Source organism: Musca autumnalis, unplaced genomic scaffold, assembly GCF_047663935.1.
Source record: "Musca autumnalis isolate F117 unplaced genomic scaffold, ASM4766393v1 scaffold_4, whole genome shotgun sequence".
Classification (NCBI taxonomy): domain Eukaryota; kingdom Metazoa; phylum Arthropoda; class Insecta; order Diptera; family Muscidae; genus Musca; species Musca autumnalis.
In genome coordinates this window covers 13,910,381-13,933,433 of record NW_027411977.1, presented here as the reverse complement: position 1 = coordinate 13,933,433, position 23,053 = coordinate 13,910,381, and the positions used below count along the sequence as shown (strand labels likewise).

The following is a 23,053-nucleotide window of genomic DNA, read 5'->3' as shown; positions in this document are numbered from 1 at the left end:
AGAACACAAACAATTTACTTTAGCTGCTTTCCTAGACATAGAAGGTGCCTTTAACAACGTCAGTACATCAGCTATAAAACAAGCACTTGATAACTTCGGCGTGGAACCACTCATCAGTAGTTGGATTACCACCATGCTGCAAAGCAGAGTTATTAATGCCACACTGGGAAACAGTACACTGTCAAAGCACGTGAACAGAGGAACTCCACAGGGAGGAGTTATCTAGCCATTACTTTGGCTCCTTGTCATCAATGAAATTCTCAATAAACTTGACCACATGGGGATTAAGGTGGTTGCCTATGCGGACGATGTGGTAATACTCGTCTCTGGTTTGTTTCCGACCGTAATAAGTGACATTATGTGCGGAGCCCTGAGATCGCTAGATACTTGGGCCACAAGATGTGGTCTGGGAGTGAATCCAGGGAAAACTGAGATGGTGCTATTCACCACAAAGACCAAATATGCAATACCTAATCTACCAAGACTTCGAGGTCAGGAAATACCCCTAGATCATGCCAAGTACCTAGGAATCATCCTAGATTCAAAGCTATCATGGAAACGTAACGTGGAACACCGTGCTCACAAAGCAACTGTTGCATATTACGCATGTCGCAAATTGTTTGGAAGCCGATGGGGCCTCAAACCTAAAATGGTGTTATAGATGTACACCAGCATAATCAGACCAATTCTCACATATGGAGCACTAGTGTGGTGGCCAGCAGTTGACAAGAAAACAACACAGAAAAAACTATACAGCATACAAAGATCTGCATGCATCGGGGCAACAGGGGCGATGCGAACGTGTCCGGCCGAAGCCCTTAATATAATGATGCACATTTTGCCAATTGATTTACACATCAAAGCAACAGCAACATGTAATGCGGTAAGACTCCGAGCTCTAGGAATGTGGAGAGACAGAGCTTACGGACATGCGTGCATGCTTCAAAAACTTCCGAAAGAAATAACAACCACTGCTGATTACTGCGTACCTACATTGGATTTTGATCAGCCTTTTGTAATCAAATTTCCAAGCAGAAGAGAATGGAGTAATGGATCACCATTGATAGCATATGACACTAAGGTATACACGGACGGCTCCAAGATGAAATGTGGAGTCGGATCCGGTGTGTTTTCGGAAGAAGCAAACATATACACATCTACAAAGCTACCTGAGTACTGTAGTGTCTTTCAAGCGGAGATACTGGCAATAAAGGAGGCCTGTACTGAACTTTTACAGCATCACACAGCAAACTCAATAGGAATCTTCGTCGACAGTCAAGCGGCGCTCCTAGCACTAAAATCCAACGCTGTCACATCAAAGCTAGTGAAAGATTGTAAAGAAGAACTTGCCAAACTAGGGCGTCTGTCAAGAGTAGTTCTCACTTGGATCCCGGGCCACAAGGGACTTGCTGGGAACGAAAAAGCAGACGAGTTAGCTAGAGCAGGATCCGCCTCTAACGAACTCCCAAAGGCGTCAGTCGCAATTCCAATGGGAGTAGTTAAAGGGGATATCTACAAACACTATCTATCACTGGCTGAAAGTAGATGGGACAAAACGGCAACATGCAAGATATCAAAATTAACGTGGCCTCAATACAACGCCAAACGAACTAAGTTCCTAATCAATCAAACGCGACGGAACCTTGCAAGACTTATTGCAGTGTTAACCGGTCACTGGGCAATTGGTAACCATGCAAAACGTTTAAATCTACCGCACAATGACCACTGCCGTAGCTGCGGGAATGAAGAAGAGGAGGAAACTGTTGAGCACCTCCTCTGTTCCTGCCCTGCACAAATGCAACGACGATTCAAAGCTCTAAGACAACCGTTCCTTCGTGATATCACATAGATAACAGAAGTGGGTCTGGGAGACCTTCTGCGATTCCTTAACTCATCAGGCTGGATTTAACTGCCAACATGCAACAACGAAATAGCAATCTCTGAACGAGTGGTGTGGTTTTTCAAAACGGTATCTATTACATACTAATTGAGGCTATAAAGTATAGCCACCACGTAAACCAACCAACCAAACAACAGCACTAAGCTTTTAGAATCCAGCTCTATCCGTTTATGAAATACCAAAATGGTACCAAATTTTATAACATTCGTACACATAGATGGTATACGTTTATAAAATTACCTCCTTATACCCCAAACGCGATTCTCATTTCCAGCTCTACATATTCTAAACCTAAAACCTATTATAGTACAATTTAGTACTTTTCGTATACATAAGTACGAATTTTCAAAACCTTTTCCAAATTCTGTATCATTTAGTACTTTTCGCATTCTTAACGTATGTATTTACACAACCACATCCATATCTCAATCCTACACAACAACAGTGATTATAATAACAAAATACCGAATTCCACCTTTATTCCTACACCTATATCTAATTTAATATATATTCTACAAAACTACAACACATTTCAGTTCTACATTTTAGCAAATGTCAAAAGGTAACAAATTTTGTACAATGTGCATTTACGAATATCCAATATCCAGGATAACAGCTCTATCCGTTCACTTAAATCAACTGATACCAAATTTAGTGACATTTGGTACTTTTCGTATTCGTAAGACTGAATGTCCAAAACTATCTTAATCCTGCACCTCAACAGTTATCTTACAGCCTGTTTTACTATGTCGAACGAAAATGAAAACGAAAGAAAAACAACTAAACTACTTTGGTTTTTAAATTTGATTTTTAATTTTGTAGTTGCTCTAAAGCAAACACAAAGTCAATACTGCCATGAAAACCAAAGTTTAGGTGTTTTTCGTTCGCAATCAGTTTCTTTCGACATAGTGAAACAGGATTCTAAATGTATACGAATAGACACTCCAACAGTAATCTTAAGTCCAAATTTCAGGATTTCAACTCTACCGGTGAGCCCAAATCCTAATTGTACCAAATTTAGTACCATTTAGTAATTTTCGCACACCTGAGTTCAGATTTCAAAAATCACCCCCTTGTATGAACTCTAGTTCTCAACTTTGATTTTCATTTTAAATGTCAAGTTTTTAGCTTTAGTACTTTTGTACGCATACGTAAGTACGAATTTCCAACACTACATCCATATCTCAATTCTACACTCTAACAGGAATCCTAATTCCAAATTGCTGGTTTTCAGCTCAATCCATTCACCCAAATCCACATTGTACCAAATTTAGTACTTTTTGAACACAACACTCCAACAGTAATCCTAAATTCAAATTTCAGATTTATAGCTCTATCCGTTCAGCCGAATCAAAATTGTAACAAATTTCGTACCATTTAGTACTTTTCGTAAACATAAGTACCAATTTCCAAAACAATTTCTTACATCAATATCACGTCCCATCCTTTATTACCATACCAAATTGCAAGATTTTAGCTATATTCTTTCAAAATATACAACTGGTACTTAATTTAGTAACTGTTAGTATTTTTCGTACACTTATAGGTCGAATTTCCAAAAATCCTTTGGTACTCCATCAGTGACCCTCATTCCGAATTTCAGAATTCTAGCTCTACCGGTTCGACAAATACAAATGGTACCATATTTAGTACTTTTCGTACAGTTCTAGTTCGAATTTCAAAAAACCCAGCCTTATCTGATCTATTCGGACCAAGAGTGACCCAAAATTTCAAGATTCTAACCGTTTAGCCTGAGCGTTGATTATCAGTGAGTAATCATTACTCAACTCTTTTATAAGTATAGATGAAATTTGTTTTCAAAAATTCAAATCAAAATTCGCGGAATAATTTGAAGTCGAAGTCAAAATTTCGAAGGCAAAATAAAAAATATTAAAAAAGATTAGAACTTAGAGCTGAATTTAAACGCAATTTGTTAGAGTTTGGCAATAATCAAATACATAGATATGATATTCAGTAGAATCGTTGCGGGGTGCACTTTTAGTTTTAAGATATAATTTTCTTCAAAATGGTTGTTACAGCGGAAATAATCGTCACATGTGATACAATCTAGGCAATTTCTTTACAAAATTATAGTTTGATATTATAGACTTTTACAAAATTGACCAACTTTTTCTGAAATTCTGCCATCGCTCTATAGGTAACTTGGACAGGTTTTTAGGCAAAAAGTCGATTTTTGAACTTATAATATCGCGAATTTTCTAATTTGATTCGAAGAAAGAACATGTCAAATTCTATGGATGTGCAATTTGTTTTTCAAAATAATCAAAACTCGCGGTATAATTCGAAGTTAAAATCAAAATTTCGAAGACAAAATAAAAAAATGTTAAAAAAGATTAAAACTCAGAGTAGAATTTAAACTCAATTTGTAAGAGTTTGGTAATAATCGAATGCATAGATGTGATATTCAGTGGAATGGTGGCGGTGTGTACTTTCTGTTTTAAGAAATAATTTTCTTGAAAATGTTTGTTACAGCAGAAAAAATCATATAGGATAAAACCTAAGAATTTTGTTTTTTACAAAATTGTAGTTTTATATTATAGACTTTTACAAAATTGTCCAACTTTGTCCGAAATTCTGCCATCGGGAATGTCTTCAGAAAAAGATTCTAAACCAGCTATATAATTACCAAGGTTCGATTTTTTGCGTTTTTTATTTATATGACTTTTTTGAAGGTGCCCTCCTTGCAGAAAAAATATTTTTTTTTATATTTAGTTTTGTGCAGAAAATATTAAACGCAAAAAAGCATCAGATTTGAACTATAAATACATTTTCTTTAAAGAAATATTTACCATGTGGTGGAAAAAAATGTACAGAAGTGCACTGGTCAACATCTTTGTTAATTATACCTGTAATACGGTATAACTAGGGATCATGATTGCGCGTTTTACTTGGTGCTTTAAAAAAATAATATTTATAAAGATCTATTCGCGAATCAATATTTTAAACATATTAATGTTTATAAAAATCTTTTGGCGTTTTTTTGTTTTAACCGCGTTCATTGGTTTGAAATTAATAAAATAGGTAAAATAAGAATATAAGGTAGGAACAACAAAATTTGTTCGCTATATCCGACGTTTCTTATAAACAAATTGTAAGAAATTCTAGTCGCGGGGTGATAATTTTTGTTCGTTATAATCGTGATAAATTTAAGAAGTTGAATATGTGTACAAATATTAAGAAAATTTCTTTGGGAACACACAACTTTGTTTGTTATAAACGTAGTGTCTTATTACCGATGTTCGCTATATACGAATTCTACTGTGTATTTCTTTGTTTAAGCTTACTTTTGCATATAAAATGTCCACCGCTATTAATTTTTGCCTCAAAAACAGGCCAAATTACCGACAAACATTCCTTGCAAAAAAATCAGGCAGCATGATTTGCCAAAGGCCCCTTGTAAGGGTACCACCCGATTGAAGATTTTTGTCATATTTTTCTACCGAATTGGTTGTTAATTGGTATTTTGTGTTCCCAAAAGATAGAAAATTTACTCGCAAAAAACTATCCATATGTATATACGTAGGTTTTAGTCTTAACTTTTATGGACCGCCATCGCCCAATTTTATGTATTTCGATAGGTTTTTGTAAAATGTTCGAACCGAGATTGCTGTAATTTGGTATTGTGTTTAGTCAAAGGATAGAAAGAACAACGATGAGCTCTTTTAAAGAGTGTTATTACATTTTCCTTCTGAAGTTGATGTAACTTGGTATTTTGAAATCTCAATGGGTGGAAAACCTCCACACCGAAAACACGTAAGAGAGGGCTATATTCGGACGGGACGACCATGTGGTACCCTACACCGCTACCCTTGGGCATCGCTAGTTTTCCACGGAATCTATTTAATATGATTGCGTAATACCTTTGCCGCCCGATACTACATATACAAAGTTGATATACATGATAAAATCTCAGGAATATTGCACAGACATACCCCGCCATTACTGGAACAGTTATTATTTTATAATGGACATCCGTACCTTTGTGTAATTAAAAGCAATAAAGATGTCAACAGACATTTAGAAATAGCTTTTGGGCAATTTTATCGACCAATGAATAAACAAGCAATATCGAGAAATTACATTACTTGCTACCGCAAAAACTTCAAGGCCCCGTATGGTGTTGTAATCAACCCAGCTAAATGTTCGATGACAAGTCATGAGCTGAATCATGGGTGCAAGTGACATGGCATCGATGAAATTTCGGGTGAATCATCGATGAAATTTACAAGGGAGTGACACACGCTTTCACGAATTCATTGTCACGGCATTTTTCACCAGTTCATTGTCATGTCATCTAGCACCAGTTCATTGTCATGGGAACTTGCACTAGTTCATTGTCATGGCATTTTTCACCAATGCATGGATCTGGAATTCAAACAATCAGAAATAAAATATGGGGACCATTTATGTAATTTGTTGAACACAATACACAGATGATTTCTATCACCAGATGTCATTTTTTTACTTTTTATGTAATTTTCAAGATTATTATCTTTGTGGTTTTTGATATATTATATTGATCTACCAAAATCAAAATCAATATTCGATCAATTATATGCCAATCTCTGCACCAGGCTCATCATTTGGGATATATAGTATAAATTTGAATTCTATTATTTTTAAACAATTTAATTATTCTGTTATAGTTAGCATGTTTTGGTGGTCCCGTTTATACTTATTTAGATGGCTTTTATTCTAAACAGAATATATTGTTACATGAGCCGAACTAAAAATATATTTCCAAACGCACCGATCTTCTACTGTGCTTCTCCAATTTTGGACGCCATGTTTTGTCGTAAAATGGCTCGTATTCATATGCAGGTGGCTTTATTCATCCCCTTGACATGGCCCAGCCAATGCAATAGTTGCAGCTAGATACGTTTTACTATATCGGTGTCGGTCGGCGGGTACAGCTCATGGTTTATAGACCGAGTCCCTTTTATACTTATGCATTTTTAATTCCACAAAAATGAAACAGGTTTACAAACACAAAATATATTTTTCTTTTTGTTTTATAACAATTAAAATAGTATTTTTAATTAAAATATGTAAATTTTGCCAATATCGATCACTTCTTTCTGACTTTTACTTTCATTTTAAGAATTACTTTTGCAAGTAAATAATTATTCGGGTACATGATTATTCGATCATATATTGTACGGGTACTTATCAATTTTTTTAAACTCATGACAATATTATGACAAAGATCGGATCTTTCACCACTTCATTTGCACTCATGAAAATTCGATGAGAAAGATTGGATCTTTCACGACTTCAATTCCGCTCATGAAAATTCAATGAAAAGCATCGGATCTTTTACGACTCCAGTCGAACTCATGATAATTCGATGAAAAAGATCGGATTTTCACAACTCCATTCGAACTCATGATAATTCGATGTTGAACTCATGCAAAAGAACCCAGTAAAATGTTCGATGCCAAAGATGTCATTCAATCATGGGTGCAAGTGATCTTGGTTGTCATCTTTTTAGCATCTTTATCGATGAATTTTATATGTGCTTGGACCCCAAAAGATTCTATAAATTTTTGGATCCAAAGCATGTAATTTACATCAATGCTTTTATATGTCATTTTCACCAGTGCTTTGGCATGTCATTTCCACCAATGCTTTGGGTTCAAATTCTTATGAAAAGATCGGACCTTTCACGACTTCCGTTGCATGGGTTCTAATGCTAATGAAAATATCGGATCTTTCACGACTTCGTTTGAACCAATGCAAAAGATGGCATGAAATCACGTCATCGCATGGAACCCCTTACTTCAAATTTTGCTGGGAACCAATGTAATCATGATTTCACATGGAACCAGGAAGTGGTTAATTTTGCTGGGAACTTAAAAAAATTTGACTTTCTCTAACATGATTTGAAAACTCTTCTATCATGATTTCGACATTTTGTAGCATGGACGGTTAAACAACCCAAAACGATAAAACAACCCACTTATATGTTGGACAGTAGATTCGTATTCTAACCGCTTCATTGGTACAATTAGCATCAAAGGAGAGGTAAGAAGTTGGTTTCCGTAATTTGTCAGAATATGCCTCAGAATTCAAAATGTGGACCTAATTAATAAATTTTGGTAATCAACACCGAGTAGAAACGGCTGAATCTAGAATCTTGAAATTTTAGCAAAATCGTGACAACTTTAAAAAACCCCACTATAAAAGTGAATTTTGACCGCGATTTATTTATTTAAGAATCCGCAAAAACTTCCCAGGTGTAAGCTCCTTTCATTTAATTTGGTTAAAGAGCACCGTGAAATGTCTGGAATAACCATGGTGCTGATTTCACCCAAACTGTCGAATTCATTATAATGTAAACAGAAACGGGAACACACCTATTGTTTGCGGGGTAGGAAATGTCATATGATTACATTTTAAATTTCCTGCAGCATAAATCGGCTTACATTACGATGAGCAAATTGTATTTAAGCGTGAAATTGTTTTTCAATTTTCGCTCATAATTGCGAAAAGTTCCATACATATACATATACGAGGGCAGTTCGGAAACTTCTTAGCCTAGCACAAAAAGCGCGGTATAAACAGAAAAAAGTTAAGTGTTTTGGAAACTTCCACCTCTGTTATGAACACATGTTAAATTTTGTTTCGATCTGACAACTCCTTCATATAGAAACAGGTGTTCAAAAAAGACGCATCGGCAATTTTTTTACAATGGAAAAATTAGAAATGCGTGCTGTCATTAAATATTTACATAAAAAAGGTTTATCGGGACAAGAAATTCATAATGATATGGTGAATGTGTTAGGTGAAAGTGCTCCTTCATATGCAACAGTAAAAAATTGGGTTGCTGAATTAAAACGTGGTCGTACAAGCATTGAAGATGAACCACGTAGTGGACGTCCAAAAACAGTGGACGTCCAAAAACAGCCAATGTGCTTGATATGGAATTAAATGATCGACGAATAAAAGTGCATGAAATTGCTAATATCATGGGCATCTCAAATTATCGAGTCTATTTAATTTTGCATGAAGAACTACAGATGAAAAAGCTTTCTGCAAGATGGGTGCCGCATTTGTTAACAGTCGATCAAAAACGCATAAGAATGAACATTTCTCAAGCTTGTTTGGATCGTTTTAAGCGAAATAAAACGGATTTTAAGCGTCGTTTCATAACTGTTGATGAGACATGGATCCACCACTATACTCCAGACACAAAAGGACAAACCAAACAATGAACTGAAGCTGGAGGAAGTGCCTCAAAGAAGGCAAAAACAATTCAATCAGCTGGTAAGGCAACGGTTTTTTGGGACTTCAAAGGTATGTTATTGATTGACTATCTGCAAAAGTGTAAAACAATAAATTCAGAGTACTATTGCAACCTTTTGGATCAATTAAATGTACAAATTCGAGAAAAACGTCCTGGCTTACAACACAAAAAAATAATTTTTCATCAAGACAACGCACCAGCGCACAAGAGTGTTTTTACAATGGCTAAAATCAACGAACTAAAGTACGAGTTGCTTGACCACCCACCTTATTCTCCTGGTTTAGCTCCCACTGACTTTTACTTGTTCCCAAATCTAAAAAAATTCCTTGCTGGCAAGCGTTTTACCTCAAATGAAGATGCAATAACAGTTGCAAACCACTATTTTGAAGACCTTGAGGAAAACTATTTTAATCAAGGGATAGAATTGCTAGAAAAGCGTTGGACTAAGTTTATTGAAGTTTCAGGAGATTATATTGAAAAATAAAAATATTTTTGAAAAACTAACTATTCTCTTTCATTGATAGGCTAAGAAGTTTCCGAACCGCCGTCGTATGTATGTATGTTTGAATGTTGCAAAGAGTCTGAAAATAATCCAATCAATTACGAATATTGATTTATTTTTAATTACATGGCAATTTATTATGGCAATTTGTCACATCAAGGAATGCTTAAATACCATTTAAAATGTATGTATAAACCCAGAAAAATCTTCGTGAGTTCAAGCCTGTGTATGCTGGTTATTGATGTGCCATCTGTGGTGTTGTCAATTGAATCTTATATTACTTTAGTACAAATGTTATATTCACGTCTAAACAAATTACTTTCCCATTAATAAAATGAACACATTTAGTAATTAATAAATACCGCAATACCAGTGAAATGTTTACATCTCGATAAATAAATACGTATCGAGCGTCAGAAAACATTAATTTTATAGAACAATTAAAACCGAAATTATCGATTTAATCGATTACCTATTTCTTATGGCCACTTACATATTTCAACTGATCGAAGCACGGTGTTTCAGAATTCAATTTTCCTGCCCAAAATCCCAATGTGTTGTCATCACCGATTTCTAATTTCTAAATGGAATTCGATAGTTATCATATTGAAACGGAAGAATCCAAAAAGTAGGTCAAACCATTGGAAGATGTAGGCGTGGCATGTGTGGTGTAAAGACGAGTATTTGTTAATTTCGGAAATTACGTAGTGTTTTCTATATCTGAAGAATAAATGGCAATTACCCGAAAACTGTTACCACTAATTTTTTACTTGTTTTTTTTTTTAGGTAGATACGACTGTTGACTTAGGCTCAGGACTTATCTTAGTCCATCTTTCACCTCAAGTGGACACTGAACTCCCTGTGGAGTCACCCGGCAAACTGTCATTAATGCACATTAAACGTAGGACGCTAATATGGGTTGCTATGAGACAAGTAAGAACGGCTATAACTTCCGCTGGGCCGACTTTTTTTATATCCTACACCACGAGTTGTATTGGAGAAAAATACAAACTCTTCGGTCACGTCAAGGCTTATTCCTAGAAGAAGTGGAATATGCTTACTGAAGAATATTACTTTCATGAGACCAGCTTTAATCTCTCGGTCTACTGGAGAAAAATGTCAAATAACAGTCAATTCAATGGCGAAAACATCAATACACGTAAAACAAGATGTTATCATTATGTTGGATCTTTGCCAAACCGTGGATCGATATGTCAATTCTTGAATATATAGTAAGCTTACATTTACGAAATCCACTCGATTTCAACTGTCAATTCTACTGCTTAAATGTCAAATGAAATCCAATGGATTTCAGATGAGATTTCATTTGACGTATACACAAAGGAATTGACAGTTGAAATCAAGTGGATTTCGTAAATGTGAACCAAGCATTGATCCAAGTTTGGAAGAAATATTACAAAGATTGGTCCATATCGGTTACTCCGTTACTCCTATATATTTTTAAATTAGTTGGTCTTGACATACTTGGGATCTGAAACCATAATTTTGATGAAGAACATTGTTGGTCATATCCCCTCTTTAGCCATGAGATTGAGTATGTAAAAATGTGAAGAACCATGTAATACACATATCGTAATGGGACATAGGTTACACTGTGCTACAAAAGTTGACTAAAAAATATTCAAGCGTTCTGATGGTGTCCATGGATAACGAAAATACCTTTGGTTCTCTTGGGTCACTTTGTTTTTTGTTTTATAACGGTAAATGTAGTGAAAACGGGGTTTCTAAGATTTTCGATTTTAAATGGGCATAACTTCTATTTTTCACAACGAATTTATACTGGGATAAATAATATATTTCGAACAAGCCATTAAGTTTTGAAATCGGTTAACAAATGGCTAAGTTATAGTGGTTGGAGTGCGTAAAATCACATCAAAAAACGGGAAAATGATTTTCCTTGTGCCCAGGCTGCTTAGAAGATACCAAACAATATAATTATTTAGTTTCACCAAACAGGTAATTAAGTAAGTTTTCGAAAACCAAAAAAACCAGGGAAATCGGTTGAAAAGTAGATAAGTTATGCAATTTTTTGTGTTTTTATACCCTCCACCATAGTATGGAGGGTATATTAAGTTTGTCATTCCGTTTGTAACACATCGAACTAATCATTTGCGACCCTATAAAGTATATATATTCTTGATCAGGATAAAATTCTAAGACGATCTAGCCATGTCCGTCCGTCTGTCCGTCTATCCGTCTGTTGTAATCACTCTAGCGTCCGTAATAATTGAGATAGAGTGCTGAAATTTTGCACCCGAGGGTCTTTTTTCCATAGGCAGGTAAAGTTCGAAGATGGGCTATATCGGTCTACTCTTAGCCCCCATATAACGGTACCTCCGGATTTGAGGTATTTTGACGTTCTTCGCCACATTTGCAGGCCGAATTAGCTATAATTTGGCACTTAGGGTTCCTGGTGATCAGCAAACTTATATCCCAAAGGATATGGGCATAGGTCCATGTTTTGGTATAGTCCCCATATTACGGTACCTCCCGATTTTCGGTATTTTGAGAATTTTAGCCACAATTTTTAACCGAACTATCTGCAATTTGACATTTGAGGTTCTCAGTGGTCGTGAAACATCTCTACGCAACATCGTCAACATAGGTCCATGTTTTGGTATAGCCCCCATATATCGGTACCTTCCGATTTTCGGTATTTTGAGAATTTTAGCTTCAATTTCTACCGAAATAACTCTAATTTGCCATTTGAGGTCCTCAGTGGTCATGAAATATCTCTACCAAACATAGTCGACATAGGTCCATGTTTTGGTATAGCCCCCATATAACGGTACTTCCCGATTTTCGGTATTTTGAGAATTTTAGCCACAATTTGTAACCGAACTATCTGCAATTTGACACTTGAGGTTCTCAGTGGTCATGAAACATCTCCACCAAACATCGTCAACATAGGTCAATGTTTTGGTATGGCCCCCTTATAACCGTACCTCCCGATTTTCGGTATTTTGAGCATTTTACTTACAATTGTTAACCGAACTAGCTGTAATTTGGCATTTGAGGTTCTCAGTGGTCATGAAACATCTTCACGAAACATCGTCAACATAGGTACATGTTTTGGTATAGCCCCCATATATCGGTACCTCCCGATTTTCGGTATTTTGAGAATTTTAGTGGTCTTAAAACATCCCCAACGAAACATCGTCAACATAGGTCCATGTTTTGGTATAGCCCCCATATAACGGTATCTCCCGATTTTCGGTATTTTGAGAATTTTAGCTGCAATTTTTAACCGAACTAGCTGTAATGATCGGTATTTTGTGAATTTTAGCTAGAATTTTGTCATTCAAAAATAATCGTCAATATAGGTCCATCTTTTGGTATATCCCCCCATATAACTGCACCTCCCGATTTTCGGGAATTTTCAGTGGTCACAAAATTTCTGCACTAAAATTCGTCAACATGGGTCTACATGAAACTACCCTCAATTTGACTCTTTAAGTTCCCTGCAGATATAAAACTTTTCCGCCACCCGTAGGTGGTACCTTTCACCTAGCTGAACACATTTTTTTAGATTAGATTAGATAAAACTGTGCAAAGAAATGGAGGTGAATGTCTGAGGCACGGACAATTTCTCTTGGGGAAGAAAGGCCTTGGTGAGTATATTATGAACACCGAAGGACAGATCCGCCGTGAGTCGAACTTCCGCGTTATGGCGTGATGAAATTTTTGTTAGAGACCCTGTGGGCCATCAGGAATTAGCGTAATATCTTTGTTCACTGTTGCTTAAGTGCTCTATAAAAACAACAAACAAAGATATAATACTTATTCATGATGGCTTATAGTGTCTCTTGCAAAAACTTCATCACTCCATAACGCGGAAGTTCGACTTACGGCGCATCTGTCCTTCGGGGTTTTATCGAAAAGTTGTTCCACATAAAATTGTGAAAGGACCCTAATTATTCCATTTTAATTAAGACTATTTTATGGTGGAAGGTATAAAAAGTTCGGCCCGGCCGAACTTAACGTCTTTTTACTTGTTACCCTTTGGTTTTTTATGCAAGTTCGTCCCTCCGTCCGCCTTAGGTAATTACTCTAGCATACACAAAAATTGAGATAGGAAGCTAAAAAATGGGCCTCTTGTTTTGGGGCAAGGCCAATTCGAATATTGGCTTTATCGGTCCAATAGAAATTCGTTGTGAAAAAGAGAAATTATGCCCGTTTAAAATTAAAATCTTAGAAACCCCGTTTTTTACAACATTTACTCTTATAAAACAAAAAAACCAAGTGTCCCAAAGGAACCAAAGGTATTTTCATCCATGGACCCAAACACAATAGAATTTTTGCATCAGAACCCTAGAATATTTTTCGTGTAGCACAGTGTTATGTATTCTTAGACTGAGTTATGTTGCCACAATAATTTAATACTTTCTTAGCATTATCGAATGTTTATGCAACACTGAGTTTTGCTATCTTTATAAAGTCGTCGATGCCGGAAAAACCCACATAAAAGCTTTTGCCAAGGAAACGTAAACGTAAAAAAAACGTGTGCTGGCTACAAAAACGAATTATATTTGCAAATTGGAAAAATTGCAAAGAAAAACACTGTAGAACTTCTGTACATTGGAATATATCAGAATTCCATTTGGATTTTTTGGGAATGTTTCAACATTAGAACTGTCGATAGCTTTTCCATTTACCAGACAAACAGTAACGAATATACAAGAGCACATGCATTTACCACCCCTGGTGGGTTCCCAGCAAACCAAATGTCAGAGGTCAAAGTCTGAAGTTTTTTCTGACGCGTCTGACCGACTTCGGTCGGAATTTTTTCGACTTGTGAAGGTAATTTTTTGCTATTTTCTCTGGTATCACGGTGCTCTTGAAGCAAATTTAAATGGAAGAAAAAAACAAAAGTATGATTTTTTTACTAATTCCGTTCATAATTTTTATATGTCATTACAAGAAAAACTGGTAGAAGATGTAACAATAAAATCAATACGAACACACAATACGAACCCCCAAATTCCTCAATAGAACAAATTCGCGACACTATAAAACAAAAACTAATAAAATACACTAGTAGACTCAGAACCTACATGAAAAGCCATCAAAGAACAACACAAAATAAGTTGTTTTAAATAAACAATTCTACAATTCAATAAGCACTCCCCCAATCACCAACACACCATCCAACACCAATATAACACATATAGAACAATTCTGGAAATCAATCTGGAGTTATAAAGAACAACATAACCCATCAGTCAACTGGATGCCTACAATATACGACGAAATTACATCAATGGACAGTCATGCCATCACGGAGACCTCATTCAAAAAAGTTATACAGAAACTACATAACTGGAAACAACCTGGACCTGATAAAATCCACAACTACTACTATAAATACTTATCCACATTACATCCACACATCATCAAAACTTTCAACCAATTCATTACAAACCCACAAAACATACCACAAAGCATGTGCTCAGGTATAACATATCTGAAACCGGAAACAGATAACCCAGTATCACCCTCCCAATACAGGCCCATCACATGCCTAAATACTGCATACAAAATATTTACGGCTTGCATCAGCCTGCAAATATCCAACCACTGCGAGTTACATAACATTATAGCAGAAGAACAAAAAGGATGCAGACAGGGAACCAAGGGATGCAAGAACCAACTAATCATAGACAATACAATAACAAAACAAGCCATTCGAAACCGGAAAAACCTATATGTAGCATTTATAGACTACCAAAAAGCATTTGATTCGGTCCCACCCTCCTGGCTTCTCGAAACTTTACAGATCTATAAAATTAACCCAACAATAGTAAACTGCATAGGCCACATAATGAAACATTGGAGAACCACCCTCAACTTCCGCATCGGAAACGAGAACATCACTTCAGGCCAAATTGAAATCTCCAGAGGCATATATCAGGCGATTCCCTCAGTCCACTCCTATTCAGCATTGCACTTAACCCACTTTCCTCACTCCTAAGACAAAGCCAATACGGCTATAAACTTAGACAATCCGATTCGTACTGTGACTTTGGTCAACTCACAAAGTTCAGCATATAATTAGTTATTTATTTGTACCCTAGAAAATATATTTATTGGGAGCATAGCAAGTTTTGATGGAGCAGTAGGCAAAACGAAAAACTTGTCAACTTGAAAATAAATAAAAAAAGAAAATGTTCAATTAATAAATAGACATCGAAGAGAAAAGAACTTGATATTTTAAAATGACAATTCATTATTTGAAAAGTCTGAGCAAATATATATATCCTGTGGAACAATATCCTTTTAAGGAAGGAGAAACTGGAGGATAAAAAAACTATTTTTGAATTTAGATCCTATTGGTCTGTGAAACAAATTATTTATGGCCAAACTGACGACACATTATTACACCGATTTTTATCTTCAAAACGGAAGGCTGAAAATTAGAAAAGGAAACTAATTCATAGTCCGAAATATCCTCGAAGGATGACCAAATTTTCAATATTAGTGAATGTTTTCAAGACGTCACAAAATCCAAATTGTTTCTTTTTCTGGTGAAAATTACAAGAAATTTAAGTTATCTTTTGCAATGTCTGAATATTTGGAATAAGCTGCAATTTCCTCAATATTCTATTTACAACGTTTCCATCGCAATATACATATTTAAAAGGATCTCCTGCATCACCAACATTTGTTACTATTTTCATTTACTAGAAGCACACACATTACTCAAACATCTTAAGTAATCGCAGCATTCTTATGAAATGAAATTAAGATTTTAGAAAAAGAGGCATCATATTCCACCGTCAACAGGCCTGGAGACTGCGTTGGAGTAATTGGGTAAGTCCAATAGTAATATAATTCATTTCATAGAAGTTTGCGATCCTTCAAAACATAAGTAATTTTTTTTGTAAATTCTTATCATTAAAATTTCTAATCATTTTCATCTCATTAATCAATTTCATCTCATTAAATATATCAATTTAGTGTTGTTTAATCTTATAACAATATTAAAACTGTCTATGATATTTACTCTTTACAATACATACAATTAAGATACTTTTTGGTAGTCACGAATTATTCTAATTAAACTTATGTTATTCATAATCTATCCAAGATGTTAAATATATGCATTGCAATTACAAATATGAATCACTAAACGCTTTGGTTATGTCACGAAGGGGGAGGGTGATCTGTTAAAAGGTATATTAGGGCTGACATAAAACGACTTGTCAGCAGGAAGGGTGGGTAACGAACGAGTAGCAACACACATACATCTTATGTTGCTCACATTCGATTAACACCATTTTCCACAAACAAATACCAACAGACTCGCATACAAATACACACACACCAACATATGGTCATACAAACACATAAACAAACAGCTACCTTAAACTTTACTCCGATTCCGTCCCCGAAGGAAAAGAACTGTCCCAGACTGAGCACGGCCGGGGCCAGAAGGAAGCAAACTCTGGAGGAGATGGAGCCATAAGGGTGGATCGTTACAGTACAGAGTATCACACTGTTTCTACATGGATGATCTCAAGATATACGCAAGTACTAAGGCCAATCTTAATCATCTACTCCAAATATTAGAAACGTTCTCCAAAGATATAAAGATGCCATTCGGAATCGATAAATGCAGGACCCAAAATATAACAAAAGGTAAGTACAACGCCGGAGAAACTTTTAATACGTCCGATGGTGAACAAATTACACCACTTCTTAGAGATGAGCACTACAAATATCTGGGTATTAAACAAAATATCACAATCGATCACATCGCCCACAAGGAGGCAATAAAGAAGGAATTCACCAACAGGTTATACACAATCTGCAAAACCAAATTAAATGGCAGAAATCTACTCAAAGCCATCAACACGAATGCAATACGACTATTAACATACACATTTGGCACAATAGCCTGGACCCCCACGGACCTAGCTGATCTAGACAGAACAGCCAGAAAAACACTCACAAAATTCAACCACCACCATCCCAAAGCTTGTACTGAAAGGCTGACAAGGTGAGGAAGGTGAGTTTTACATATTCAAACCCTACACAATAGGCAAATCCTAAATTTAACAAAATATTTCAACACGAAAGCCACAACATCAACTCTCTATAACGCCATCGTAAGCGCCCACGACAACCTCACACCACTAAACCTGAAAAATAATACCAATACAAACCAAACATATATACAACCACCAATAGAAAACTAAACCGCTCCACTGGAAATACCCCAACCAAGTATACCAATCGCACATAGATATAGAAAATACAGTGAACTGGCTAAAATACAGCAATATATTCTCAGAAACGGAGGGATTCATGCTGGCGATACAATACGGTGTAATACCAACAAAAAATTACAGGAAATACATTATGCACGACAGCAACATCACAGATGACAAATGTAGAAGATGTGGAGAAGTCACAGAAACGACCGCACATTTACTTAACAGCTGCAAATCATTACTACATAGCCAATATACAACAAGACACAATAACATGGGAAAAATAGTACACCTTAACATAATAAAATCTTTACAAATCCACGAAACCACCACGTATTACTACAAATACCACCCAAAATCAGTAATAAATACAGACGGATACACAATATATTGGGAGAGATCTATCCTGGTCAATAATCCACCCGATATCACAATACCCAACAGACCGGACATGATAATAATAGACAAAACATCAAATACAGCCAAAATTATAGATTTCGCAGTCCCACACAATTTACACGAAATTAAGATCCTACCAATAGTGATAAGCTCCCTTGGAACCATATCCAAGGAAACTACGAAGAGTATGAAGGAATTAAACCTACAAAACAAAGTCCTAACAGAGATGCAGAAATCAATCATCATAAAATCAACATCGATAATTAGAGAAACGATTGGATGAATAAAGGATACAAAGTATCCCAACTGAGTGCAACTTTTAGTCATACACCCGGTGCGTAAATTCCAGCATATGCTGAGAATAATAATAGTAATAGTAATAATAATAATAATAATAACCATAATAATAATAATAATAATAATAATAATAATAATAATAATAATAATAATAATAATAATAATAATAATAATAATAATAGTAATAATAATAATAACCATAATAATAATAATAATAATAATAATAATAATAATACTAATAATAACCATAATAATAATAATAATAATATTAATAATAATAATATAATAATAATAATAATAATAATAATTCGGTCCGAATGTCGGCAAAAACATCCGATTTTCATTCGACTTTCGGTCAGAGAACAACCTCGCCATATGACTTTCGATCAGAGTTCGAACCTAATTCGCATCCGAAGTCTCATGTCTTTTTCGATTTTGGTTTGCTGGGTGCAGTCAACACTTTTAGAGTATTGAATAAACCACTCACATTAAGTCAACATTGCCAAATTTCTGCCAGTGATTTGTGGCTCACATTTTCAACCCACTGACATGTAAAACCATTTCAAAGTGAGTTTGGAAGAAATGTTTGCAAGAATAATAGTTTACGGAAATATACAGTCAGTATAACTCCTTTCCAGGAATATGAATACAACAGACAACCCATTAGGTATGAGAAAAGTCTGGCAGACGATTAAGTTTTGCCATGTAGTTGTGCACAACATTGCCAACGTTGTTCGTGATAAGAAGTTCAATTTCAACTGTCGAATTTCTTGAGTTTGAGTATTGGTTGGTATGGCGCCATCTCACTGGTCTAAACGAAAAGCAAAGTAGTCCTACCACATGTTGTAGGAATTTTTCGAATTCGAATGGTGCACTGCTCTTGAGTAAAGCTAAGTAAATGGCATGTAAATGATAAGCGGTGATAAGTGCCGGAATGAGAAACACTGGCAGAATAAAATAGCAAAAGCCTTGATATGTCTACCTATGTTTGAAGAAAAAAGCATGCTAAAAAACGTTTCACTCGGATAAATTCCAACTGTACTCAACTCAAATTTATCCTAAACACTGGTTTAAGGTGCCAGGCTTAATTGGGTTTTAGGATAACAGTCATATTGTTATACCCTGCACCATGGTTTGGAGTGTATATTATGTTTGTTTTTCCGTTTGTAACGCATTGAAATTATCATTTATATTCTGATCAGGGTAACATTCTGAGTCGATCTATGCATGTCCTTCCGCCCGCCGTTCGCCCGTCTGTGGTAATCTTCTTCTTTATTTACTCATCCGTTATCCGGATATAAGTGATCGTACAATTCATTTTGTTTTTTAATATTTTTCGCATTATATTTATGTTATAGTATAGTGGTTGTCAGCTCTCTGTGTCTTGCAGCATTCAGCAGATCAGTTTCGTCGGTATAACCTGTCCAGTCCATGATGTTTTTGAGCCAAGATGTTTCTTTTCTTCCTCTAGCACGCCTTTCATCAATTTTTCCTTTTAAAATTGCTTGTAAAATGTTGTATTTATTGTTCCTTAATACGTGTCCAAGATATGCTATTTTGCGACTTTTTATTGTTGTTATTAACTGCCGGCTTACATTCATCCTTCTTAGTACTTCGTCATTAGAAATTTTCGCAGTCCATGGTATTTTCAGTACTCGCCGGTAAATCCACATTTCGAAGGCTTCCAATTTTCTTTCATCAGAGGATTTGAGCATCCAAACTTCTGTTCCATATAGCAGCACCGACCAAATATAGCATTTTATAAAACGTACTTTCGTTGTTACGTTTATGTCATGGCTTTTCATAAGTTTGTTGTATTTACAAAAAGCATCTCGCGCCATCTCTATACGACTTTTAATCTCTTTCGAGGGATCCCATTGGTCGTTTATTAGTATCCCTAGATATTTAAAAGATCGCACTCTTTCAATTTCTGTACCTTGAACTTTTAAGGTCACATCTGCATGGGGATTTTTTCTGCTTATGACCATATATTTCGTCTTCTTCCTGTTTATTTTAAGGCCATATTTCTTACTTACACGTGCAAGTTTCTCCACAAGTTTCTGGAGACCGGATATACTTCCAGCCAGTAACGTGGCATCGTCCGCATACTTTATGTTATTAATTATTTTCCCATGAATTTTTATTCCGACGTTTTCTCCTTCTAGCGTTTCTTGGAATATTTTTCTCTGAATATACATTAAACAATAAGGGAGATAGAAGACAGCCCTGCCTAACACCCCTTGAGATGCCAATTTCTTTTGTTGGTTCTCCACTTACTTCAATTCTTGGCGACTGATTCCATGCACATAAGTTCATTGTCTTGCATTCCTATATCATGTAATATTTCCATTAATTTATCGTGTTTGACGGTATCGAAAGCTTTTTCGTAGTCAATAAAACACATGAATACATCCTTCTGGGCATCCCTACATTTTTGTGTTATAATTTGGATGCAGTATAGTGCTTCTCTTGTACCCATTCCTTCTTTAAACCCAAATTGGGTATTTCCCATGTGTGCTTCACATATTTTGTATATTCTACTATGAATAATCTTTAGAAATATCTTCAAGGCATGACTCATTAAGCTAATGAGTCTGAAGTCACTGCATTGTTTTGCATTATTTTTCTTGGGTATTGCGATGAAGGTTGATTTTAGCCATTCTTGTGGATAGTTTCCAGTGTTGTATATGTAATTAAAAAGGTTGACTAGTAGGTGTATATTGCTGGAATCAATAAGTTTCAGTAATCCTGATGGGATTTCGTCCGGTCCTGTAGCCTTTCTATCTTTCAATGATTTTATAGCGCGTTCTACTTCGCTCTGCGTTATAGGCGTCCCTCTTCTTGGAATTTCCGAATCATCCTCATAAGATGATCGTTCGCTATCAGTAAAAAGATTGGTAATATATTCCTCCCATATATGCTTGTACGATTTTCAAGGGATTATACATCAGTGGTTTCCCCTTGCCTTCTGATGGGTTTATAGTTTCCTTCTATATTTCAGCCGCTCCACTGGAGTACAGACGCTGCTTGCTGCCGCCGAATCTCGATCAGACGCTGCCTTTTTCCTTTTTTTTTTGTGGTAATCAAAATGGAGATAGGACACTCAAATTTTGGGAAGATGCGTCTTTTGTTTGCTGGCAAGTCTAGTTCGATGACGGGCTATATCGGTTCACGTTTTGGTATAGCCCCATATAACGCTACCTACCGTTTTTGGTATTTTGACGTTTTCAGCTATATATTCAGAACGAATTATCTATATTGACATTTAGGGTCCCCAAGTGTCAAGAAACTTATATAACAAAACTTGTAGACATAGGAATTTCTTATGCGGCACTTCCCTAAGTGTTTAGTTTTTTTTAGATTTGAAGATTTCCAAAGTTTGAGCATAGTAATTTGTATGGGGCCAAAGGTGAATTTTCACGAAATTGTTCTAAAGGCCACCTTTATTGTCCAGTATTGGATGCCACCATGGTGCAATGGTTAGTACAACCGCCTTGCACTCATAAGGTTTGCGGTTCGATTCCCAGGCCCCTCAGTGTAATGTAAGCGACATTTCCTGAGTATTCCACTTCTCTATAACTGTCGTCGCAATACACGCCGCACGGTGGTTCAGAAATCGATTTTCCTGGCCAAATCCCAATTGTTGGTCGTCACCGATTGTCAATTGCCATATGTGCTTCAATAATGAACATATTGAAATTAAGGAAACCAAACAAATTAGGTCAAAATATTGGAAGGTGTGGGCGTGGTATGCTATTAAAGACGACATATTTTTCCAATTTTGGAAAATACATTATTTTTGCGAAACAAATAGCTATTTCTCGGAAACTATAACAGACATTTTGTTCGTTGTTCTTTTGTTAGGTAGGTAGGATTGTTGTCTTTAGTACCGTTTCAGTAAATTAGAGTAGCGTTTACACGAAATCAACTATTTTATTTTTCCTCAGGTAAAAAGTTCCAAATTTACTGTACTAGAACTTTTAGGGAATAGTATGGAATAATGTTCCAGAATGATGCCTGAGAGTGTCTTCTTTCAGTTCCTACATAATTTTGCATCCGTTCGTTTAACACTTTTTTAAATTTATTGAAATTACATGGGCAACTAAATGTGTTTTTATGCTAACGGGTGTATATACACTTTCATACGGGCAAAATGTGGCTCATCAAAATAACGGGTTAGACCCCAAGTATGTTTGGACGAAATCCGTTGCGGGTAGTTTGAGATTGATTTAGCCATGCAGTTTAAATTGGAAGATGGGTCATATCGGTCCACTTCTTCGGGTAACTCCCACACAAAAAATCGATAACTCTTGAAGGGAGTAGCCGATTTGATCCATACTTTGCATATCGTGAAATTTCTACCAAATATAGATGAGGTTCCAATATCGACACTATTGGTCCTCTCCTTCGGGTACCTCTTACACAAACTTTCGGAAAAGTTCAGTTTAGGACCA

The 23,053-nt window shown here is 35.8% G+C and overlaps 1 pseudogene; it reads left to right on the top strand.

Annotated features, from left to right (window-relative positions):
- LOC141401837 (bumetanide-sensitive sodium-(potassium)-chloride cotransporter-like) overlaps positions 1 to 23,053 on the top strand; it is a 155,515-nt pseudogene that overhangs the window by 107,408 nt on the left and 25,054 nt on the right.